This window comes from Rousettus aegyptiacus, unplaced genomic scaffold (assembly GCF_014176215.1).
Source record: "Rousettus aegyptiacus isolate mRouAeg1 unplaced genomic scaffold, mRouAeg1.p scaffold_m13_p_8, whole genome shotgun sequence".
NCBI lineage: Eukaryota > Metazoa > Chordata > Mammalia > Chiroptera > Pteropodidae > Rousettus > Rousettus aegyptiacus.
In genome coordinates this window covers 9,964,910-9,970,976 of record NW_023416311.1, presented here as the reverse complement: position 1 = coordinate 9,970,976, position 6,067 = coordinate 9,964,910, and the positions used below count along the sequence as shown (strand labels likewise).

Sequence of the window (6,067 nt, the reverse complement as noted above, 5' to 3'; positions counted from 1 at the left end):
ACAGAGGTCATCCAAGACTGTCCGATTCCAGAGCCCAAGATCTCAGCCATGTCACATAGCCTCTCTCTGAGCCTTTGAGTCTTTGCGCCCATCTTCTCCTAGCCCTGGCAGGCTCTCTCTCATGCTTGCCATTTCTTCCTTGAGGCCCAGCTTCAATGTTGCCTCCTCCATGCTGCCCACCCTGATCACCCTAGCCCATTGAGGTCTCCCTTTCTCATCTCTCCTCCTATCCCAGGAATAGTTACTCATGATTCTCAAAACCCGATTTGGACTGTTAGCCCCTCCATGCTCCCTGCAACCCTCCATGCCAGAATTTTCTTCTTCTCTCTCTTATTTGGACTTCCCCTTCCCTCTCACCTCTAATTTGCATTAAAACATATAATAGAAGCTCACATTTTTCGAGGGCTTTGCATGCATAAAGAATGCCCCTAGGAAATGGGGACTATTACTGCCCTCATTTTGCAGATGAGATAACTCTGGCACTGAGAGGTTAAATGGCTTGTCCCTGATCACAGAGGGAGTAAATGACAGAGCTGGGATTAAGCACATACTACCAGTTCCAGAGCCTGCACCCTTAACTGCCTCACCTTACAGCCTAAGTACCTTTCAAATTGCAAAGGGGAGAAGTGATTGTTTAAAAAAAAAAAAAAAAAAAACAATCTCGACCATTAGAAAAGTCTTTAAAAGTGAAAAACAACCCCTCTCCTATGCTACTTTATGTGTGTACACACACACACACACACACACACACGCACGCACACACACTATGTGTAAGTCTGGGTCCACCCAGGAGAGGGAAACCATATGGCAATTGAAATAAGGAAAGTTTAACATAAAGTATTATTAAATATAATAGGGGATGGAGTAAGGAGGGATTGGCTCCTAGGGATGAGATAGAAAAGCTAAGGGAAAGTCCTTCTACCCCTCCAGGGCTGAGATCCAGACTTTATTGGTGAGGCTATAGACCTTTCTGGAAATCTGCCCTCTGGAACTTGCTGGAAATCTGCTCTCTCGGGTGCTGGGGAAAGGTGTTCACAAGAAGGTGTCTCTCGGGGGACTCTCCACTACAGAATATCGGAGGGTGGACGGCAGGGGAATGAATGCTGGTGGCCTCAGTCTTGCTGTCCACGGTCAGTGCAGGAGCCTGGCACAGGACAGGCCGCAAGTGAGGCAGGAGCTAAAGGCGCTTCACTACAAAACCACCCAAGAACAGTGCTGGGCACGGCTGCTGGCTGTTGGGTGCTGCTAGGCAACGGAGGAACTGGGCAGGGGAGAAATAAGCAGGCACATTTCAAGAGCCTGCCCAGCCAGCACATGGAACCAGGAAGTAAAACCCTTTCCTCCTGAAACGTCTCTCCAGTGCCCTCTACTGGCAAAGTTTCACCAGTTGGCACAGGGAAAATATTTAAAGGGCCCAGATCTATTTTCACAGAGCAGGTAAAAAAGGTGAATTTCAATAACTGGCACACTCTATAATGACTAGGATGCTTCTGGTTGCAAGTGACAGACACCTAATTCAAACCTGCTTTTTAAAATGCTGTGTATTTGGAGGAGTGGGGTGTACACGGTCTCAAAGTATCACCCCGCAGATTACATATTACTTACAAATGATCGAAGGTGCCTTTACGGTGGGTAAATCTGGAAGATGCCAGCTTACATAGATGACCACATTTAACAACTCGAATGCCAAAAATCAACATCAAATGCCTTCTGTTGGTGGAGGAACTGAGAGGGACATGTCACCTACGAAGTATTCTCACCAAAAGTACTTAACTGAAATCGAATCAGGAAGAAACGATTTTGCAAATCCAGATTGAGATATTCTGCAAAATAACTGGGGGGAAAAATCAATGTCATAAAAGGCAAAAATGGTTGGAGATCAGTTTTAGGTCGAAGAAGACTAAGATCCAACAACTGAGTGTAGTGTAGACCATGACCCTGAATCGGACCCAAGACAGATATTATTAGAATTACTCAGGTGATTTGGACATGGGCTATATATCAGAATATAGTATGATGTTAATGTTACATTTCTTAAATATGACAATTATATTGTAGGTCTATAGGATACTGTTCTTGTTCTTAGGAGATAAATACTGAAATATTTAGAGGTGAAGTGTTTGGTGAGAGTGACTCAAACGATGTGATTCAGCAATACATAGATAAACAATAGATAAATAGATGATAGATATAGATTAGGTGTGAATAGATGATGGTGATAGATACAGAAATAAATAATTATAGGTAGAGAACTAAAGAAAATGTAGTAAAAATGTTTTTTTTTTTTTAAAAATAGGACCAGAAGAATTGGCCCATATAACTGGAAAGGGATAAACTAGCTTCAGGCATGGTTGGATACAGTTGCTCAAACAATGTCTCAGGAATCTGGAATCTGTTTCTGTCTCTCTGTCCTCTTTCCTCCAGTTAGTTTCCAAGCTCATATTCTACCAGCTTAGCAATGCCAGCCAATATATAATTTCTCCAGGGTTCATGTTCATTGGACATGCTCGGGTCACATGTTCACTCCTGAATCAGTTATCAAAAAAATGGGATTCTCTGATTGGTTAAGCTGGGTCATGTGCCCAGCCCAGGTATCTGGGAATGGAATCAGCCCTGCCCCACAAAACTCCATGAGCTAAGAACAAAGGATTGATCGATCATTCCCCAAACAAAAGTGGAGAAGATGTTACCAGAATAAAGGAGAATCAGTGCTGGGCAGATTAAAAATAACATGTTTGCTGCCCACATTTTTTCTACTGCATATACATCTTTTTTCAAAACTAGTGTTTTTCATTCATCAAAATATCATGGACAATTATATCTCAATAAAGTTTGACCAGAAAATTGCAAAGACAAGAAGTAAATCATGGATAGTGGAGAAACCTGATAGATTTACTTTGCCAGGTCTCATCAAGGTCAATATCAACAATGAGAAGCCACACCGATAATATGCACCCTTGATTTGAACTTCATCTGTATGGCACCTGATCTATGTGGTCTTCCTCCCCAAATCCATCACTCCAGGCTCCTCACAAGGAAAATATCAGACAACTCCCAACTGAGGGACATCCTATAAATACCTGACCAGTACTTCAAAACCAAGGAAAGTCTGAGAAACTGTCACAGCCAAGAGTTGCCTAAGGAGACGTGACCAATACATGTAATGTGGAATCCTGGATGGGACTCTGGAACAAAAAAAAAAAAAAAGGACACTAGGTAAAAACTAAGAAAATCTAAACAAAGTCTGGATTTTAGTCATAATGTACAAATATAGGTTCATGAATTTTAACAAATATAGCTTACTGTTGTAAGATAATAATTGAGGAAACTGAGTACAGGTATATGGGAACTTTCTGTATGATCTTTGCAATTTTTCTGCATATCTAAATACATATATTGTGGATATCTTGTGCCACATAAGTTTTTGTTTTTTGTTTTTTTAATGATTGTATGGTATTCTTCAGTATGGCTGTTCCACCATTTTTGCTGTTTTCAATATTTGTCAGTGCCTTTTTAGGCAGACGTATTGCTCAAGAGGAAGCTGGTCTCCCTACAATCTGACGTGGCTTAATAGAAAGATCCAAAAACATGCCACGTCTTCATCACGTCCTGAGCCCACTGGACTCTTCCTTTGTGGGCAAAAGGCAATTGGTCTTGGACAAGCCTGGTACTGGAAGGCAGTATGATTAAGTCCTCAGCTCCACCACTAAGTACGAGCTGTTCCTCTCCTTAGGCCTGTTCCCCTCCTCTGCAAAGCCGAGGCATTGGCCTTATAATTAAATCGAATATCTGTATCTAGACCCTGGAGGATATGACCTTAGAGCATGATAGTCTCAAGAAGGAATAATCAAAGAAAAGACTGGGATTCAGAGAGGTCAAGTGACATTTCCAAAGTCCCAGCTAAGAGTCAGGCAAAGCTGGGACTTAGACTCAGGTTTCCCCGAATCTCAGACTAGTCCCAGGGAAGCTTCTGGATGACCCCAGTGCTTGCCGTGGGCTTTGGGAGGAGCCTGCGCTTCGTTACGGTTTGGGTTTGCGATTGCGATCTGGTCCACCTGTTGCATTCTTTTTCACATGTCAAAGCCGGACACAGACACAACGTGAATGAAGAAAAGAAGCTATCATCTGAGAGCCTATTCTATGCTGATTGACTTCTACTTGTTCATTTCTCGGTGCAGATGGCACCTCCTCCAGGAAGACTTCCCTGACCACCAAAGATTAGATGTCCCTCTGCGTACTTCCACAGCTCCTCATCACGGTACTCACTACGATCTTATAACTGCTGGGTTGACATTCTGCCTTCCTCTGTAAATTCAGAAGTGGGGTCTCTCTTATTCAACGCAGTGTCAGTCACACTGTTAGGCCAGAGCAGCAGTTCATTAAATGTTTGCTGGAGAAACAGATGAGTTTAAAAATGACCTGTGCATGGAAACAGTCCGATTGCTTCCCGGTTGAGTTTCATGCCCTGCCCTCTTCATAGCTCCACTGTTATGTTTACCCACTCTATTAGTTTCCTGTGGCTGCTCTAACAAATTACTACAAATTGGGTGGTTTAAAACAATAGAAATTGATTCTCTCACAGTTCTGGAAGCCAGAAGTCTGAAATCCAGCGAGGCTATGTTCCTTCCAGCACTGTAGGGAAACATACACATGTTCTGTGCCTCTCCCAGCTCCTGGTGGCTCCTGACGTGGTGTTCCTGGGCTTGTGGCTGCGTCATACCTGTCTCTGCCTCTGTCATTACAATGACCTTTGCCTCTTCATGTCTGTCTCTGTTGGTATCGTATAAAACTCTTGGCATTGGATTCAGGGCCCACTTGTAAATTCAGGGCGATCTCATATCAGGATCCTTACCTCAATGACATGTGCAAAAAAGGCCACATTCACAGGTTCTGGGGATTAGGGTGTAAACATATCTCTTGCGAAGCTACCTTACAACTTTCTACACCCACTTAACTGTAAGTAGCTCGTCTCTTTGTCTAGACACCAGAACGTCGTCTCATTTATGAGAGTATCTGACTATAAGTTATAGAAAACCCCACCGGCAGGATTTATTGTTACTTAATGAGAAATGCAGAGGGAGGCCATCCAGGTTTGGTCTGGCAGCTCAGTGATGTCATCAAGAAGCCAGGCTTTTGCCATTTTGCTTTTCCGTCATCCTCAATGTTGTGGCTTTTCAACCTCGAGCTCATCCCTTTGTGGTGACACTATGGCTGCCTCAGCTCCCACCGTTGAACTCTTAACAGCAGCCACAGCAGGAAGGAGAGAAGGTGACAAACAGAACCATTTCCTTCTCATGCTTGTCTTTATATCAGGGAGGGAAACTTTTCCAGGATACTCCCCGCCCAGGGGACTTCCATTATGGCTCATTGGCCAGAGTTGGTTCTCATCCCACCCCATCCCCAAGTCGATTCTGTTACAGGGGAACAGAATTGCCATAATTGTCTTAGACCAATGGTTCTCAATCTCAGCTGCCCAGTAAATCACCTAGGTAGCTTTAAAGAAATACCGATGCCCACGGCCTACCTACAGATAAATTAAATTATAAACTCTGGGAGTGGGACCCAAGATTTTCGCTATTTTATTTTATTTTATCTATTTTTTAGGTGCAGGAACTGTTGGTTGACCTCACAGATTGCAAGGAGCTTTTCGGCTTACAATCCCTTATTTTTTTTTTATTTTTTACGCCTACAGCACCTAGTCTTCCTAGGTGGTCTCCCATCCAAGTACTAACCAGGCCCGACCTTGCTCAGCTTCCGAGATCAGATGGGATTGGGCTTGTTCGGAGTGGCATGGCCGTAGACTCAGCTCTTTTTTAAAGATAGTTTCCCCAAATGATTCTAATATACAACCAGGGTTCAGAACCACTGACTTAAACCCAGGGTCAGCAAATTTTTCTACAAATATTTACAGATAATAAATATTTTGGTTTTTTGGTCCACAGCTTTTCTTGCAACTACTCAGCCCTGCCTTTCTGGTGCAAAAGTAGCCGCAGACAATACTATAGTGAATGGGTGTGTCTGTGTTTCAATAAAACTTTATTTACAAAGACAGGTGGCAGGCTGGACT

The 6,067-nt window shown here is 43.2% G+C and overlaps 1 pseudogene; it reads right to left on the bottom strand.

The window, feature by feature from the left end:
• Positions 1-5,683: 5,683 nt before the first annotated feature.
• On the bottom strand, positions 5,684-5,802 carry LOC118607323 (annotated as a pseudogene).
• Between the last annotated feature and the right edge of the window lie 265 nt (positions 5,803-6,067).